Source organism: Sminthopsis crassicaudata, chromosome 6 (assembly GCF_048593235.1).
Source record: "Sminthopsis crassicaudata isolate SCR6 chromosome 6, ASM4859323v1, whole genome shotgun sequence".
In the NCBI taxonomy this organism is placed as follows: Eukaryota; Metazoa; Chordata; class Mammalia; order Dasyuromorphia; family Dasyuridae; genus Sminthopsis; species Sminthopsis crassicaudata.
In genome coordinates this window covers 16,935,497-16,952,972 of record NC_133622.1, presented here as the reverse complement: position 1 = coordinate 16,952,972, position 17,476 = coordinate 16,935,497, and the positions used below count along the sequence as shown (strand labels likewise).

The window sequence follows — 17,476 nt, the reverse complement described above, 5'->3', positions numbered from 1 at the left end:
TTGACCCTCAGATATATTGTGTTTTTTGAGATTTAATTTTAAAGTTTTCTGGAGGGGCAGCTAGGTGGCCCAGTGGATAGAGCACCCACCTTGAATTCAGGAGGACCCCAGTTCAAATCTGGTTTCAGACACTTAACACTTCCTAACTGTGTGACCCTGGGCAAGTCACTTAACCCCAGCCTCAGGGAAAAAAAAGTTTTCTGTAGTTTCACTTTGTGCAATAACTTTTCATAAGGTACATTATTTTTGTAATTCAAAAGCTTGAAAGGTATATTAAGAATATGTAAATAATCTTTATCAATAAAGATGATAAAAACAATTTTTACTCTATCCTACAACATAGGTGTTTCTCATATTCTTGAAAATTTTTTTCTAAAAAAACTTATAACTTCCACCTTCCACCTGAAAAGTATAGCTAAAAAAAGAAGTAAGTAAATATCATCCATATCTAGAGAAAAAACCATGGACACTGAATGTGGATTCAATTGATCAGATTTCTATTGTATAATGTTACAAATATGCAAACGAGAGAGAAGCAGAGCAGGGGGTCCAGTACATTAAAAGGTTTATTTGTAATGAGAATCTGTTGGTGTTTATGTGGGGCTCAATCATGAATTTCAAGACTTTGGGCTGATCACTTGGTTCACCCTTCACTTTAGTATCTTTTTCACTCAAGGCACATCACTGAACTTCCTAGTGGCCCTCACCATTGTCTAACTATCCAAGTTGAAGAGGTGTCCACTAGCCTTGGTGGGCAAGTCCTTCATCCTCCATTCCATTTATTGATGAGTACACAGGTATAGTCCCAAAACAGCCTTCCAAACAACCCAAACAAAACCAGACTCGGAAAAGAAATGCTGCACCTAGATAGCAAACTCTATCACATTGCTTGTCATCTAGGAGAGCTGGAGGGGAGAAAAGTGTAGCTCAAAATCTTAAAGAAGTGAATGTCGAAAATTATCTGTACATGTCATTGGAAAAAATAAATATTGGAGAGGGAATCAAGAGTTGCAACAGAAGAATCTTCTTAGCTTCCATGGGACTTCTATCATATGTACTTATTCCCTACCCAACAGCTTCAGAAAGGACCAAACTGTCCTGGTCAGTAGAGGCTTCCCTTCTCCTCAAGGAGTTGCAGGACCAATCTATCATCTTCCAATTCTGGAAGAATCCCCAGTGATGAATAATAAAACCCTCCCTGGGCCTAATCTGCACCTACTGCCCTTCCACATTATTCCTCCAGACTGGGAAATGTGAACTCCAACATTCAAATGCACAGTGGTGACCTTGGCTCAATTAGTGAAGACAATCTATGAAGCAAATTGTAGATCATACTTTGAGATTGAGGAGAGAATTTCATTGAGTCCCATTATTGTTCTATTGGAACACTTGACTTCTAGTATTTATCGAGTACTTGTCTTAACCCTTCAATAACAATTTCAGAGAGAATTTGAGGGGGAGGAAGGATGAGTATGTGAGGTGAAGTGTCACCCAACTAATCGATCAACAACTTTTCCTTTAAACATCATCATTTCAGATGGGAAGCCATTTTTCCCTATTTACCAATCAGTTATCATTCTTTCAGCACTGTGTGTTAACTAAATTAACTAAGGACTATGGATGTGCTATTTTCTATTCTTGCACATAATCACTATAGTTCTTCAAAGGTCAGCTCAAAAATAGCCTTTTACTTGAAACTTTCCCTGACCTTTCTATCTCTCTCTGTCTTTCTCTCTCTATGTGTCTCTCTGTCTGTCTGTCTGTCTTTCTCTGTCTCTCTCTGTCCCCTCCCTCCATCTATCGCTGCCCCAGACATGAATTTCTAACAAAGGACAAATACTATTATTGGGAAAGTCTAGGTGCTGCACTGCATATAATGCTGCACTTGGAATGAGGAAGGCTTTCAAATCTAATCTCAGACACATAATAGTTTGGGATCCTGATTGCCTCAGTTCCTTAACTATAAAATGAGCTGGAAGAGGAGATGCAAACCACTCTAGGATCTTTACAAAAACCCCAGATGAAGTCATAAAGAGTTGGGCATGCAAAAAGTTATCAAACTGTGCATACCCTTTGACCCAGCAGCGCTACTACTGGGATTATATCCCAAAGAAATACTAAAGAGCGGAAAGAGACATATATGTGCCAAAATGTTTGTGGCAGCTCTTTTTGTTGTAGCTAGAAACTGGAAGATGAATGGATGTCCATCAGTTGGAGAATGGTTGGGTAAATTGTGGTATATGAAGGTTATGGAATATTATTACTCGGTAAGAAATGACCAGCAGGAGGAATATAGAGAGGCCTGGAGAGACTTAAATCAACTGATGCTGAGTGAAATGAGCAGAACCAGAAGATCACTGTACACTTCAACAACAATACTGTATGGGGATGTATTCTGATGGAAGTGGAAATCTTCAACATAAAGAAGATCCAACTCACTTCCAGTTGATCAATGATGGACAGAGGTAGCTGCACCCAGAGAAGAAACACTGGGAGGGGAATGAAAATAGTTAGCACTAATATCTGTCTGCCCAGGTTGCATGTACCTTCGGATTCTAATGTTTATTGTGCAACAAGAAAATGATATTCGCACACATGTATTGTACCTAGACTATATTGTAACACATGTAAAACGTATGGTATTGCCTGTCGTCGGGGGGAGGGAATAAAGGGAAGGGGGGTAATTTGGAAAAATGAATACAAGGGATAATATTATAAAATATATATATATATATAATAAAAAAAAGTCTTCGGAAGACTTACATAGATTAATGCAGAATAAATGACAAAATATGAAAAATAATTTATATAGTAATGACAGTGTAAACGAAAATATCTTTGAAAAACTTAAGAGTTCTGACCAATGTAATTATCACTAAGATTCCAGATTATTGAAGATGGAGTTTCTACCCACTTCCTGACTTAGAAATTATTGACTGAAGATGACAAATAATAAGATATATTTCTGCCAAAAAAAAAAAAAAAAAAAGAGTTGGGCATGACTGTACAAACAACAATATTATTGGCAGACTAAAATTGGGCAAAAAGTGGGCAGGAATTATGAACTTTGGGCCTCCCTGTGGAATGGGAGACTAAACTCTGGATCTAAAGTTAGAGCACTTGGTCCTAACTTTCTCTGTGACTTTGGAGAACAGTTATAGCTCACAGGTATACAGCATTTACTATGTTCTACATACTGTGTTAAAAACTTTACAAACATCTCATTTGATTGTTACAACATACCAAAGTCATTCCCTTCTGATCATCCTAGAAGTTTACTATCACTTCAGTGTATTTCACTTTGCTTGCATTTGTGTACAATTATCCAGGTTTTTCTGAAAACATCCTGCTCATCATTTTTCATAGAGCAATAATATTCTATCAGAATCACATGACATAATTTATTCATCCATCCCCCAATTGAGGGGTATCCCCTCAGTTTCCAGTTTTTTGTTCTGAGAAGAGAGCTGCTGTAAAGGGCAGGAACTTTGGGGACATATAATTAAGGCTCAGTATGAGTGATTTAATTCTACTGCCAAGTGTCAACTTGTAGAAGTATACTAAGTGCAGGTAAAATAAATAACCTTTATCTTATCAATTCCACTGAGGTGTTAAACCTTATTTTGAATATATTTCTCTAAAGTTCTGGCTCACTACATCACCCACATTCCTTTGTTTTCGAACATAGGTAGGCATGCCCTCCCTGCCTTCTCAGGGAGGTGGGAACCCCCAAAATGAGAGCACAAAAAGGTGTTAACTCAGTGGAATTGAGAAGACAATGGTTACCTACTTTACATGTACTTAGTATAGTTCTACAAGTTGACACTTTGTTGTAGGATTAAATCCATCCTACTGAGCCTTAAGTATATTTCTCCAAAGTTGCTGCTCTTTACAAGCTGCTGAAAATATTTTGTAGGACCTATAGGTTCCTTTTCTTTCTTAAAAAATTTCATTCAGGATTCATGTCTACTAGTGGTATTGCTAGGTTAAAGGATATAAATGATTTTATAGAACTTTGGGCAAGGTTCATATATTAAAAAAAAAAAAAAACAGATTCTTACAGGGACAAGATGACTTATTATGTTTCTCCCAGCTCTGAAATTCTATGATTCTAGTAGTGATGTAACCCTGCTTTCTCTGATGCCTCAGTTACTCGCAGGGCTCACAGTAGCTTAGCACTTGGTAGGTGCTTGACAAATATAGTTGAATGAATAAAGAAAGAATTAAATCTCTTTACATTTAGCACTGGCCCCAAGAAAGAAATGAAAATGTTCTCATAGTTTTATACTTGTTACCTTTAACTGATTTCAATTCAACAAAGAATTACTTAAACATAAGTGCAAAACCCTCTATCAGACACTGGGAAAACCAAAGTAAAATGACAAATGAAAGTAAATAAGAGTAAAATGAAATGAAAGTAAAAAGGCCTTCACTCAATGAGTTTCCATTCTAATGAAATTCTGTTATGAATTTTGACTTTAAAAAAAACAACCTTATCTATTCCTTCACTTAAAGTAGCCACACATTTCACCACTAATTTTCCTCCAGCAGTTCTTATTCTGGGTCTGTGAATTTCTAAAATAAAATAAATTATTGGGTCACTGCCTCTTAATGTAATTGATTTTTCTTGTAATTCTATGGGTTCTATTTTATATATTTTCAAGTATTCTTCGGAACAGAATCCATAATTGCCCCAAAGGTCCATAAAACACAAAATGATTAAGAATGGCTGATTCAAGGGGAAGCAAGGTGACAAAGTACATTCAAGAGGACATGAGTTCAAATCTTATCTCAGATAATTCCTAGAATGCTAGAGGAAAAAGGAGAGAGAAGAGGAAACCAAGTAGTTGTCCAAGCAGTAGGACAGGGGCCATGCTAAGGAAGCCAAGGGCAAGTCACTTGACCCCTATTGCCCCCCAAATATCTAAAACAAACAAACAAAAAAGAATCACAATTCTAGGTAAGGTATTTTTGGAGAAAGACACTAGTCTAGAAGGCAAAAGAACACAATTCGGATTTTAGTTCTGCTACATACCATGGGACCTCATGCAGTTTTTTCATCTGTGGTGCTCAGTTTCTTCATTTATAAAATCAGAGGACTGGACAAGATCTATGAAGTTCCTCCCTTCCTTTTTTTTCTTTCCTTCCTTCTTTCCATCTCTCTCTTTTTTCTTTCTTTATTTTAGGAGTAAACAGGATCATCTGTAAAGCCCCTTCCCTCCTTCTCTCTCTATCTCTCCTTTTTTTCCCCCTTTTTTTCCTTATTCTTTCTCTCAACATAATTCATTAAACAATGTGTATTAAAAATAAACTTTTAAAAGTAATGATATGTCAGAGTATAATTACTCTAGGTTTGGCTATCTGTTAACTAAATGTTTGAATTCCTGTTCATCTATTGTAAAGGATAAGTCCTGATCAAAATAGTAAGTGAAAAAAAAAAAGAAAAGGAAAATACTATATCATCTCTGAAGTTCCTTTCTTCTTTATTTTCTTTCCTGGCTTCCTTCCTCCATACCAGAGAGTTATCCTATCTCACTCAGATTGGAAGTGTAACAACCACTCACTCTTCACCTGAGCCTGTTGGCCCTCCCTGGGCAGCCTGGTGGTTTCCCACGTGTGTGGAGGCTCATCCTATTGATGCCAGACTTAGTGGAGACACCTGATGGGCTCATTAACTTTGTAACATCTTAGAACTTCAGGGCTCCAAGAATCCACCAGCCTCAGCTCCCTAGGAGCAAGGATTACACGTGTCAACCAACAAATACAGCTAGAGTTCCTCCTCCCTCTAACAATCTAGGAGTGTTCTTCCTCCTGAGACGAGCTTGACAATTCTCTCATTTCAACTCCTTTTTGAAACTAAAAATGTCTTATTCGCCTCTTCCTTGATCACATGACATTATTTTTCATATTGAGGAAGAGAACTTCCTACTTCCTGTAAATATCAATGTCTGTGCACCTTTAAAACTACATTTAAGACGACTCATGTCAAAAATTACAGTCCTTTAGGGATATCTGATCATGGAACTCTAAGAGAAAAAAATAGTTAAATAACCTCTGCGATTCAGTCTTTTGAATTAGTTCAAGAACAATCTGTCTTTCTGAAAATATGTCAAAGCACACCAAGTACACAGATCACATGACCAATCCAAATGGAAAAAAAGAAATAGAAAGTGTAAAGGAGAGCCAAGAGGCACTAAATTTCTGTATTTATAGTATGCTTATGGACAAGTTTAAAAGATAGTACAAAAAATGAACGGGAGAAGAAAATGGCAAAGCACTCCTCTATCCCTGACAAGAAAATCCCAAATAGAGTCATGGAGAGTTGAGATACAACTGACAAAGTCACATTTAAAATAGGTGTTTTCTATTGTTTACCCCACAATTACATTGGGAGTTTTCTTCAAACTTTATTAGTAAAGTGGTTTATAATACTTTTTCATTGGTGGTCTGTCCTATAAAAGATTCCATATATGTTTATCAATTGTTTAAGAATATACACACGGTGCAATATTGAAGCAGCTATTTTCTTAATGCTTGAATAATTTGTACATAAAGTCATGATTTATCTTCTCTTGACCATCAGATATTGTGTTTTTTGAAATTTAATTTTAAAGTTTTCTGAAGTTTCATTTAGCGTAATAAGTTTTCATAACATACATTATTTTTGTAACCCAGAATCTTGAAATGCATATTTAGAATATGTACTATATAGTTTATCAATAAAGATGATAAAAAAGAACATATTTTACTCTATCCTACAACACAGGCTTTTCTACTATCCTTAAAAAATTATTTCTAGAAAAACTTATTTATTCAAAATATTTCAATTACAAGAAGGACTTAAAAATGGGTTAAATAAATTATCCATGTCCAGAGAAACAACCATGGACACCGAATGTGGATTGAAGCATAGTATTTTCTCATTTTTGTTTGTCCCTTTGCCTTTTCTTCTTCATGTTTTTTTCTATCTCTGATTTTTATTGTACAGTGTTACAAATACGGAAATGTATTTGGAAGTATTGTACATGTAAATAAAATAGAAAGAAAGTAAAAAGGAGTTGGCTAGGAACTTTTCCTATGTACACAATCTACTAAGCAAAAAGAATGGCAGTGATTGCTGAAAATTTTTTTAATGAAATTATCGTAAACATGACAAAATTTACAATATATAATACAGATGTTCTTGTTTATATTGACTATAGATTTAGATAAAGATATTTACTAATTAAATATTTCTTTCCAATGGTAGCAATATAAAACCAGAATCATAAAAGTAATTTACTATCCAATGAAAACCTATACAATTTCCTGACTATACATGTGTTTTGGAAGATTTATTTAAAGTGCAAGATCAGGCTAAGGCTCCCTATGACCTCAAATAGGTGACATGGGATTTGAGGACGGCTTGTTCTTCCTCAGTCCAGGTGCCCCTTTCCTTCACACTCTTTGGAAATGGGAAATTGTTGGGAGAGAGGAGTGAGCTGGAATTAGGTGGGAGGGAATCAGAGATTCAGAAAAGAGTATGTATTTGGCAAAATGAATATAAAAAGTCATCGCTCTTATAAAGAGGCAGAGCAAAGATTTCTGAGCTGCCACAATAACGCAAGGGTTCTCCCATCCTTCCTGGTCTTCTGAGCTTTCCTTCTGTGTCTGGATACCTGGCTTGGAATTCCATAGTTGTTTCTGCAGTTTCCTCATGTCCCTCATGGCCCCTGAGGGGGATTTTACATGACTTTTCCTGATCTTCCTCCATTTCTGGACATTTCTTGTGTCTCTTGCAGCATCCGTTCAGCCTGCAGCATGACCAGCAGCTGAGGATCCCTTTTCCAACCCCTCTGAAGACAGCAATTATTTTCCCTGTGATGTCTCTTTCTGCCGAAATAAAAGGAAGTGAATAAGCTTCTATTCAACACCTACTATGTGCCAGCCCCTTGCTAAGGGCCATCCAAATATTGCTTTGTTTATTGTATTCACGTATGTATAGCTTGCTCTTAGGCAGGTACACACACACACACACACACACACACACACACACACACACACACAGAGGATCTGGCATTTTCTGGAATCGTGTCCCATCTCTTTCTGGCCAGGAAAAGGCAGGCTGGGGTTTTCCTTTTGTAAAGAAGTTTTGGCCCCCAAATGTTCCCCATGATGCTAGCCACCCTTAGGAAGTTCAGCTCTTAGCTGCTGTTAGTCCTGCCCCAGTTCTTCTCTATAGCCGAACAATGCTACCTGCCTCATCTTCCTGAATTAAAATCAAATCTCACATGCTTACTAATTGTATGACCCTGGGCAAGTCAATTCTTTCTTAGCTCATTTCCTTATCGATAAACAGGGTCACTACAGAAAAGGGTAAAGCATACTAGGCTCTCAGTAAAGAGAACTGAAAAATAACAGAAGGGGAGCTGGTGTTACCTGGCCACTTGATCCCTGAGTCCCTAAAGTCAGGAATATCCTGTAGGTTTTGCTCCACCACTGGCTCTTCCATCACTAGGTCTTTAATCTTTGGCTCTTCCATCAATGACATTTCACAAAAAGATGACAAAACTTCTATCTTACTTATAGGAGAATGGGCATTATCTGCCAAAGAAAGTAAAAAACCATCAGGAATATGGTCTATTTCCCCAGGGGGGGAGTGGAAGATGGCAATGTCATGAGAGAACAGTACTCACTGCTAGGGCTTCCTTTATCTTCCTTTATCTTCTCCAGATACAGTGGATTTTCAGTGCTCTTCTTAGCAGCAGAGTGGGAGTTTTCCAATTGAGATAGAGGTGGAGTTGCCATGGTCTGAATTAATAAAATTTAAAAGAAAATATGTACCGACTGGATTTTGCATCAGGACAATTAGTCACACAACAATAGCACCAAAAAAAAAAAAAAAGATGTTCTAAAACTCATTAAAAACAAACAAACAAACAAAGGGTGAACTCATGGGGCCATTTTATAAATTTAAAACTTTTATTTTCATCCATACATCTGTCTTTGCTATTAAATCATATCCCTTCTCCCTGCATTCATTCTTTCTCTTCTCCTGCCTCAAATTCATAATAAATCACTTTTTTTTTGAGGCTGGGGTTAAGTGACTTGCCCAGGGTCACACAGCTAGGAAGTGCTAAGTGTCTGAGACCACATTTGAACTCAGGTCCTCCTGAATTCAAGGCTGGTGCTCTATCCACTGTGCCACCTAGCTGCCCCTTCATAATAAATCACTACTCCTGGTCTTAGTCATTGCCCTCCTGGATTTCTCTACTCTTCCTCATTAATGTCTAACGTGTAAGTGTCTCATTCAAGTATCATTTTACAGATGAAGGAACTGAGGCTACTGCAGAAGGAGACCCAATATATTCCAGATGGGAAATAGCAGATCTTCTGCCCCCATAGCCAGTCCCATTACTACTCCTAAATTCTATTCCCTCTGGCCATCCATGTCATCAACACTGCATTAAAATTTTGGATCACTTTCTCTATTATAATTAACCTATTGCCCTCACCGCCTGAAGGTTGCAGCTTCTGCACCCTTCTAACACCCAAGGGGATCAACCCTTCCCATGTGCCTATTCCCCTATAAAAACTGCCCATAAGCCTGATAATTGGCCCACATCATTGCCCCACAGCTACTGAAAAGTGATAGCTCTATGACTCCATTTTTTTTCCTGCTGAGGCAATTGGGACTAAAAGACTTGCCCAGAGTCACACAGGTAGGAAGTGTTAAGTGTCTGAGGTCAAATTTGAACTCAGATAGTCTTGATTTCAGGGCTGGTCCTCGGATCCACTGAGCCTCCTAGCTGCCATTCTTCCATTCAGAAAAAACCCTCCTTCCAGGTAGAGCAAATAGCCAACCATCCCTTCCCCAGAAGCTCTGATTCCCCTTCAGGATAACCTTGTGAAATCCCTGGGAATCTGGGCTGTGGGCACAATCTGCCCACTCAATAGACAGCAGAGAGAATTGTTTGGATATCTAATAAATAGCCTGTGCTACTTTAATCTCAAGACCTAAAGAATCAAAAGCTGAAATTTAGTGATTAGTGAAAACTGATTAGTGAAAACCCCAATTGCCTCAGGGGGAAAAAAAGAAATCTGGTGATTAAAAAGAGGTAGGGAGGTGCCACAGTGGACTGAATGTTAGGCCTGGAGTCAAGAAGACAACTTCTTGAATTCAAATGTACTTCCAACCACCAGCTTTGTGACCTTGGGCAAGTCACTTAATGCTGTTTGCCTCAGTTTCTTTGTCGGTAAATTGAGCTGGAAAAGAAACCCAACACCACCCTACAGTAGTTTTACCACAAAACCCACAAATGGGTAAAAGAACGCTCACATCAGACAGAAAACGACAGGGCTAAAATTTTTAAACCTCCCTTTGTACTCCCAAGTAATGCTAGAGGATACCCCGTACCTCCTCGCCCAGCAAGAAGTAGAGCTTTATGGAGAAGAAAAAAGTAAAGAGATCCTTTGGATGACTAGCAGAGAAAGGAAAAGCTTTGTCCCACACCCCAGGTCTCCAGGAGAAAGCAGTGCTTTCCTTTCTCCCTGCCCAAGGCAGGCAGGGACAGCCCAGGCTGCCTAGGGGCAGGTGAAGGAGCTCCAAACTCAGCCCAAGCTTACCTGTGGTCAGAGGGGGATCTCTGTCCACGGTGCTGAAAGCGGCCGCAACGTGCGCTGAGACTCAAGCAGGGTCCCTTCACTTTCCAATCCTTAGCCCGGCCAGAGGAGCCAGGAGCCCGATTCAGCCCACTGAGAGTTGTGGAGACTTCGGTGCGAGTTTCCCCGGAGGCCCAGGAACGTTCCTTCAGAAGAAGGGAAGGAGACGCCAAAGGAGCTTCGTCTTCTGCTCTGGCTTCATCCACCGGGAGGACCGCTTCTCGATTTGAGAAGGATTGGGTGGGAAGGCTGGCTGATTGGGGCCCTCTGGAAAAAAGCCAACACTGTTTACCTCCTCAGGCACCTGATCTCACCTCCTAGAACCTCCCACCCACCATCAGCGGATTTCCAAGTGAACGTTTTCCTCAGGTTCTCATTCATTTTGCAGAAAGAAATGCAAACTAGGGAGAAGCAGAGCAGGGGATCCAGTGCATTAAAAGGTTGATGTCTAATGAGCATCCATTGGTCTTTATTGGGGTTCAATCAAGAATTTCAAGACTTTGGGCTGATCACTTGGTTCACCCTTCACTTTAGTATCTTTTTCACTCAAGGCACATCACTGAACTTCCTAGTGGCCCACACCACTGTCTAACTATCCAAGTTGAAGAGGTGTCAAGTAGCCTTGGTGGGTAAGTCCTTCATCCTCCATTCCATTTATTGATGAGTTCACAGGTCTAGTCCCAAAACAGCCTTCCAAACAACCCAAACAAAAACGGACTCGGAAAAGAAATGCTGCACCTAGATAGAAAACTATATCATATTGCTTGTCATCTAGGAGAGGGGAAGGGAGAAAAAGTGTAGCTCAAAATCTTATAGAAGTAAATGCTGAAAATAATGTTTACATGTTATTGGAACAAATAAACTACTATGGGGGAGAAGGGGGCTGGAGAGGGAATCAAGAGTTGCAACAGAAGTATCTTCCTAGCCTCCATGGCACTTCTATTATATGTACTTACTCCCTACCCAAAAGCTTTGCAGCTCAGAGCTTCTGCCGGGAATGCTGGAACTATCTGTGACTTCCAGGCCGATTCCTCTTTCACTTCAAGCCACCAGTCAGAAAGGACCAAACTGTCCTGGTCAGTAGAGGCTTCCCTTCTCCTCAAGGAGTTGCCGGACCAATCTATCATCTTCCAATTCTGGAAGAATCCCCAGTGATAAAAAACAAAACCCTCCCTGGGCCTGATCTGCACCTACTGTCTTTCCACATTATTCCTCCAGACTGGGAAATGTGAACTCCAACATTCAAATGCACAGTGGTGACTTTGGCTCAATTAGTGAAGACAATCTATGAAGCAAATTGTAGATCATACTTTGAGATTGAGGAGAGAATTTCATTGAGTCCCATTATTGTTCTATTGGAACACTTGACTTCTAGTATTTATCGAGTACTTGTCTTAACCCTTCAATAACAATTTCAGAGAGAATTTGAGGGGGAGGAAGGATGAGTATGTGAGGTGAAGTGTCACCCAACTAATCGATCAACAACTTTTCCTTTAAACATCATCATTTCAGATGGGAAGCCATTTTTCCCCATTTACCCATCAGTTATCATTCTTTCAGCACTGTGTGTTAACTAAATTAACTAAGGACTATGGATGTGCTCTTTTCTATTCTTGCACATAATCACTATAGTTCTTCAAAGGTCAGCTCAAAAATAGCCTTTTACTTGAAACTTTCCCTGAACTTTCTATCTCTCTCTGTCTTTCTCTCTATGTGTGTCTCTCTCTGTCTGTCTGTCTTTCTCTGTCTCTCTCTGTCCCCTCCCTCCATCTCTCGCTGCCCCACACATGAATCTCTAACAAAGTACAAATACTGTTATTGGGAAAGTCTAGGTGCTGCACTGCATATAATGCTGCACTTGGAATGAGGAAGACTTTCAAATCTAATCTCAGACGCATAATAGTTTGGGATCCTGATTGCCTCAGTTCCTTAACTATAAAATGAGCTGGAAGAGGAGATGCAAACCACTCTAGGATCTTTACCAAGAAAACCCCAGATGAAGTTATAAAGAGTTGTGCATGACTGTACAAACAACAATATTCGAGGCAGAGTAAAATTGGGCAAAAAGTGGGCAGGAACTATGAACTTGGGGGCTCCCTGTGGAATGGTAGAATGAACACTGGATCTAAAGTTAGAGCACTTGTTCCTAACTTTCTCTGTGACTTTGGAGAACAGTTATAGCTCACAGGTATACAGCATTTACTATGTTCTACATACTGTGTTAAAAACTTTAGAAACATCTCATTTGATTGTTACAAAATCCCAAAGTCATTCCCATCTGATCATCCTAGAAGTTTACTATCACTTCAGTGTATTTCACTTTGCTTGAATTTGTGTACAATTATCCAGGTTTTTCTGAAAACATCCTGCTCATCATTTTTCATAGAGCAATAATGTTCTTTCAGAATCACATGACATAATTTATTCATCCATTCCCCAATTGAGGGGCATCCCATCAGTTTCCAGTTTTTTGTTCTGAGAAGAGAGCTGCTGTAAAGGGCAGGAACTTTGGGGACATATAATTAAGGCTCAGTATGAGTGATTTAATTCTACTGCCAAGTGTCAACTTGTAGAACTATACTAAGTGCAGGTAAAGTAAATAACCTTTATCTTATCAACTCCACTGAGGTGTTAAACCTTATTTTGAATATATTTCTCTAAAGTTCTGGCTCTCTACATCACCCCATTTCTTTTGTTTTTGAACATAGGTAGGCATGCCCTCCCTGACTTCTCAGGGAGGTGGGAATCCCCAAAATGAGAGCACAAAAAAGGTATTAACTCGGTGGAATTGAGAAGATAATAGCTACCTAGTTTACATGAACTTACTATAGTTCTACAAGTTAACACCTTGGAAGATTAAATCAATCCTACTGAGCCTCAAGTAAATTTCTCCAAAGTTGCTGCTCTTTACAAGCTGCTGAAAATATTTTCGTAGGACTTATAGGTTCCTTTTCTTTCTTAAAAATTTTATTCAGGATTCATGTCTACTCATGCTATGGCTAGGTTAAAGGATATACATTATTTTATATTATTTTTGGACAAGGTTCATATTTTTAAAAAGGGGATTCTTATAGGGACTAGATGACTTATAATGTTTCTCCCAGCTCTAAAATTCTATACTTCTAGTAGTGATGTAACCCTGTAAATGCCTCATTTACTTATAGGGTTCACAGTAGCTTAGCACTTGGTAGGTGCTTGGCAAACATTAATTGAATGAATAAAGAAAGAATTAAATCTCTTTTTATTTAGCACTGGCCCCAAGAAAGAAATGAAAATGTTCTGATAGTTTTTACATGTTACTTTTTATTTACTTCAAAAAAGAGTTACTAAGAATCAGCGATGTGCAAAGTCCTCTATTAGACACTGGGTAAATGAAAGTAAAATGAAAAATGAACATAAATGAAAGTAAAAAAAAGTCTTCCTTCAAAGAGCCTACATTATATTGAAATTCTTCCCCCCCCAGTCTGTAGAAGAAGCCCTTTAACACCATCCAGCCCCATCCCCCAAAAACAGATCAATTGTTTGTCTTGTCAATTTGTTTTCTTCGATTCCCCTCTGACAAAATGAACAAAAAATTCAAAAGGGCTTTAAGCATTGACAGCTTCTGTATGGAGAGAGAGTAGACTTCAAATACTGAGGAGACTAAAAACAGACTGTCCCCAGAGGAATCCCTTAAGGGGATATGATCTGCTCCTCAATACAAAAGAATCTCATAGAGGAAATCAAAAAGGCTCTCACAAGAGAGCTGGAAGAGAAATGGGAAAAGGAAAGGGAAGCTTGGCAAGAGAGCCTGGAGAAGTTATCCAGAGTGGATAAAGAGATCAAATCATTCAGAAACAAAATTAGTGAATTGGAAAAGTTAACAACTCTAAGGAAAACAGGATTAGTGAGCTGGATGAAGAAAACAGCTCTCTAAAAAATAAAATGGATAAAATGGGAAAAAATTCCATAGAAGGAAAAAACTCACTTAGTGAATAAAAACAGCAATCTAGTGTTTGACAAACCCAAAGATCCCAACTTTTGGGATAAGAATTCATTATTTGACAAAAATGGCTGGGAAAACTGGAAATTAGTATGGCAGAATCTAGGCATGGATCTACATTTAACACCACATACTAAGATTAGATCAAAATGGGTCCAAGATTTAGGCATAAAGAACGAAATCTTAATTAAATTGGAGGAACATGGGATGGTTTACCTCTCAGACTTGTGGAGGAGGAAGGAGTTTGTGTCCAAGGGAGAACTAGAGACCATTATTGATCACAAAATAGAAAATTTTGGTTAAACCAAATTAAAAAGTTTCTGCACAAACAAAACTAATGCAAACAAGATTAGAAGGGAAAAAATAAATTGGGAAAACATGTTTATAGTTAAAGGTTCTGATAAAGGCCTCATCTCCAAAATATACAGAGAATTGACTTTAATTATAAGAAATCAAGCCATTCTCCAATTGACAAATGGTCAAAGGATATGAACAGACAATTTTCAGAGGATGAAATTGAAACTATTTCCACTCATATGAAAGAGGGTTCCAAATCACTACTGATCAGAGAAATGCAAATTAAGACAACTCTGAGTTATCATTACACAACTGTCAGATTGGCTAAGATGACAGGAACAAATAACGATGATGTTGGAGGGGCTGTGAGAAAACTGGGACACTGATGCATTGTTAGTGGAGTTCTGAAAAAAGCCAGCCATTCTGGAGAGCAATCTAGAATTATGCCCCAAAAGTTATCAAAATGTGCATACCCCTTGAGCCAGCAGTGTTTCTTCTGTGCTTATATCCCAAGGAAATTAACTAAAGAAGGGAAAGGGACCTGTCTTTGCCAAAATGTTTGTGGCAGTCCTTTTCATAGTGGCTAGAAACTGGAAAATGAATGGATGTCCATCAATTGGAGAATGGTTGGGTAAATTATGGTATATGAATGTTATGGAATATTATTGTTCTGTAAGAAATGACCATCAGGAGGAATACAGAGAGGCTTGGAGAGACTTATACCAACTGATGTTGAGTGAAAAGAGCAGAACTAGGGGATCATTATACACTTCAACAATGATACTGTATGAGGAGGTATTCTGATGGAAGTGGATATCTCAACATAGAGAAGAGCTAATGCAATTCTAATTGATCAATGATGGACAGAATCAGCTACACCTAGAGAAGGAACACTGGGAAATGAGTGTAAACTGTGAGCATTTTTTTTTTTGTTTTTCTTCCTAGATTATTTTTACCTTCCAAATACAATTCTTCCTTTGCAACAACAACAAAAACAAAATTCGGTTCTGCACATATATATTGTACTTAGGATATACTATAACATATTTAATATGTATGGGAATGCCTGCCATCTAGGGGAGGAGGTGGAGGTAAGGAGAGGAAAATTCAGAATACAAGGGAGTACAAGGGATAATGTTGTAAAAAATAAAATTACTTATGCATATGTACTGTCAAAGAAAATGATATAATTTTAAAAATTAATTTTAAAAAATTTAATGTAAAAAAAAAGAAATTCTACTATGAATTTTGACTTTTTAAAAAAGCAAGCTTTTCTATTTCTTCATTGAAAATAGCCTCGCATTTCACCACTAATTTTTCTCCAGCAGTTCTTGCTCTGGGTCTCTGAATTTTTTAAATAAAATAAATAATTGGATCATGGCATTTCAGTGTAACTGATTTCTTTTGTAATCCTATGTGTTTTGTTTTATCTATTTACATATATCATTTGGAGAAAGGATCTATAGATAGCCCAAAAGGTCCATAAAACACAAAAAGATGTAGAATGGCTAATTTAAGGGGAAGCAAGATAAACAAAGTATAGTGAAGAGGACATGAGTTCAAATATTATCTCAATTCCTAGAATTCTGGAGGAAAACAGGGAGAGACAAAAGAGAAAACCAAATAGGTGTCTGAAACATAGGACAGGGGCCATGCTGAGGAAACCAAGTTCAAGTGACTCACTCCCTATTTTCCCCAAAATACCCAAAACAAACAAAAAAGAATCACAATTCCATGTAGGATATTGTTGGAGAAAGACACTGGCTAGAAGGCAGAAGAACAGAATTCTGACTTTAGCTCTGCTATATACCATGGGACCTCATGCAGTTTTTTCATCTGTGGTGCTCAGTTTCTTCATTTATAACATCAGAGGACTGGACAAGATCTAGGAAACCCCTCCCTCCCTTCCTTCTTTTCCTTCCCTCCCTTCCTTCTTTTCCTTTCCTTCCTTCCATGTCTTCTTTTTTCTTTCTTTTAGGAGCAGACTGAATCATCTGTAAAGCCCCTTCCTTCTGTCTCTGTCTCTCGCTTTTTGCTTTTTTTTTCTTCATTCTTTCTCTCAACATAATTCATAAAATAATGTATATTAAAAATAAATAAACTTTTAAAAGTAATGATATGTCACAGTTTAATCACTCCAGCCTTGGCTATCTGTTAAGTAAAATGGAGATGTTTGAATTCCTGTTCAGATATAATAAAGGGTAAGTCCTGATCAAAATAGTAAGTGAAAAAAAAAGGTACTATACCATCTCTGAAGTTCCTTTCTTCTTTTTTCTTTCCTGTCTTCCTCCATACCAGTGAGTTTTCCTATTCCACTCAGATTGGAAGTGTAACAGCCACTCACTATTCACCTGAGCCTGGTGCCCCTCCTTAAGCATGATGGTTTTCCACTTCTGCAGGCTTTTCCCATTGAAGCCAGCCTCAATGGAGACACCTGATGGGCTCATGAGCTTTGTAACACCTTAGAACTTCAGGGCTCCAAGGATCCACCAGCCTCAGCTCCTTAGTAGCAAGGACTACACATGTCAACCAACAAACACAGCCAGTTCTTCTCCC

The 17,476-nt window shown here is 38.3% G+C and overlaps 1 long non-coding RNA gene across 1 annotated transcript; it reads right to left on the bottom strand.

Moving 5' to 3' along the window:
* Positions 1-7,265: 7,265 nt before the first annotated feature.
* Positions 7,266-17,247, bottom strand: LOC141546990 (uncharacterized). The gene is made up of 5 exons (XR_012483485.1): positions 17,167-17,247; positions 10,606-10,908; positions 8,676-8,790; positions 8,419-8,583; positions 7,266-7,872 (listed from the first exon to the last, which is right to left on the bottom strand). It is a non-coding gene; the product is annotated as an uncharacterized LOC141546990 (long non-coding RNA).
* Positions 17,248-17,476: the final 229 nt, after the last annotated feature.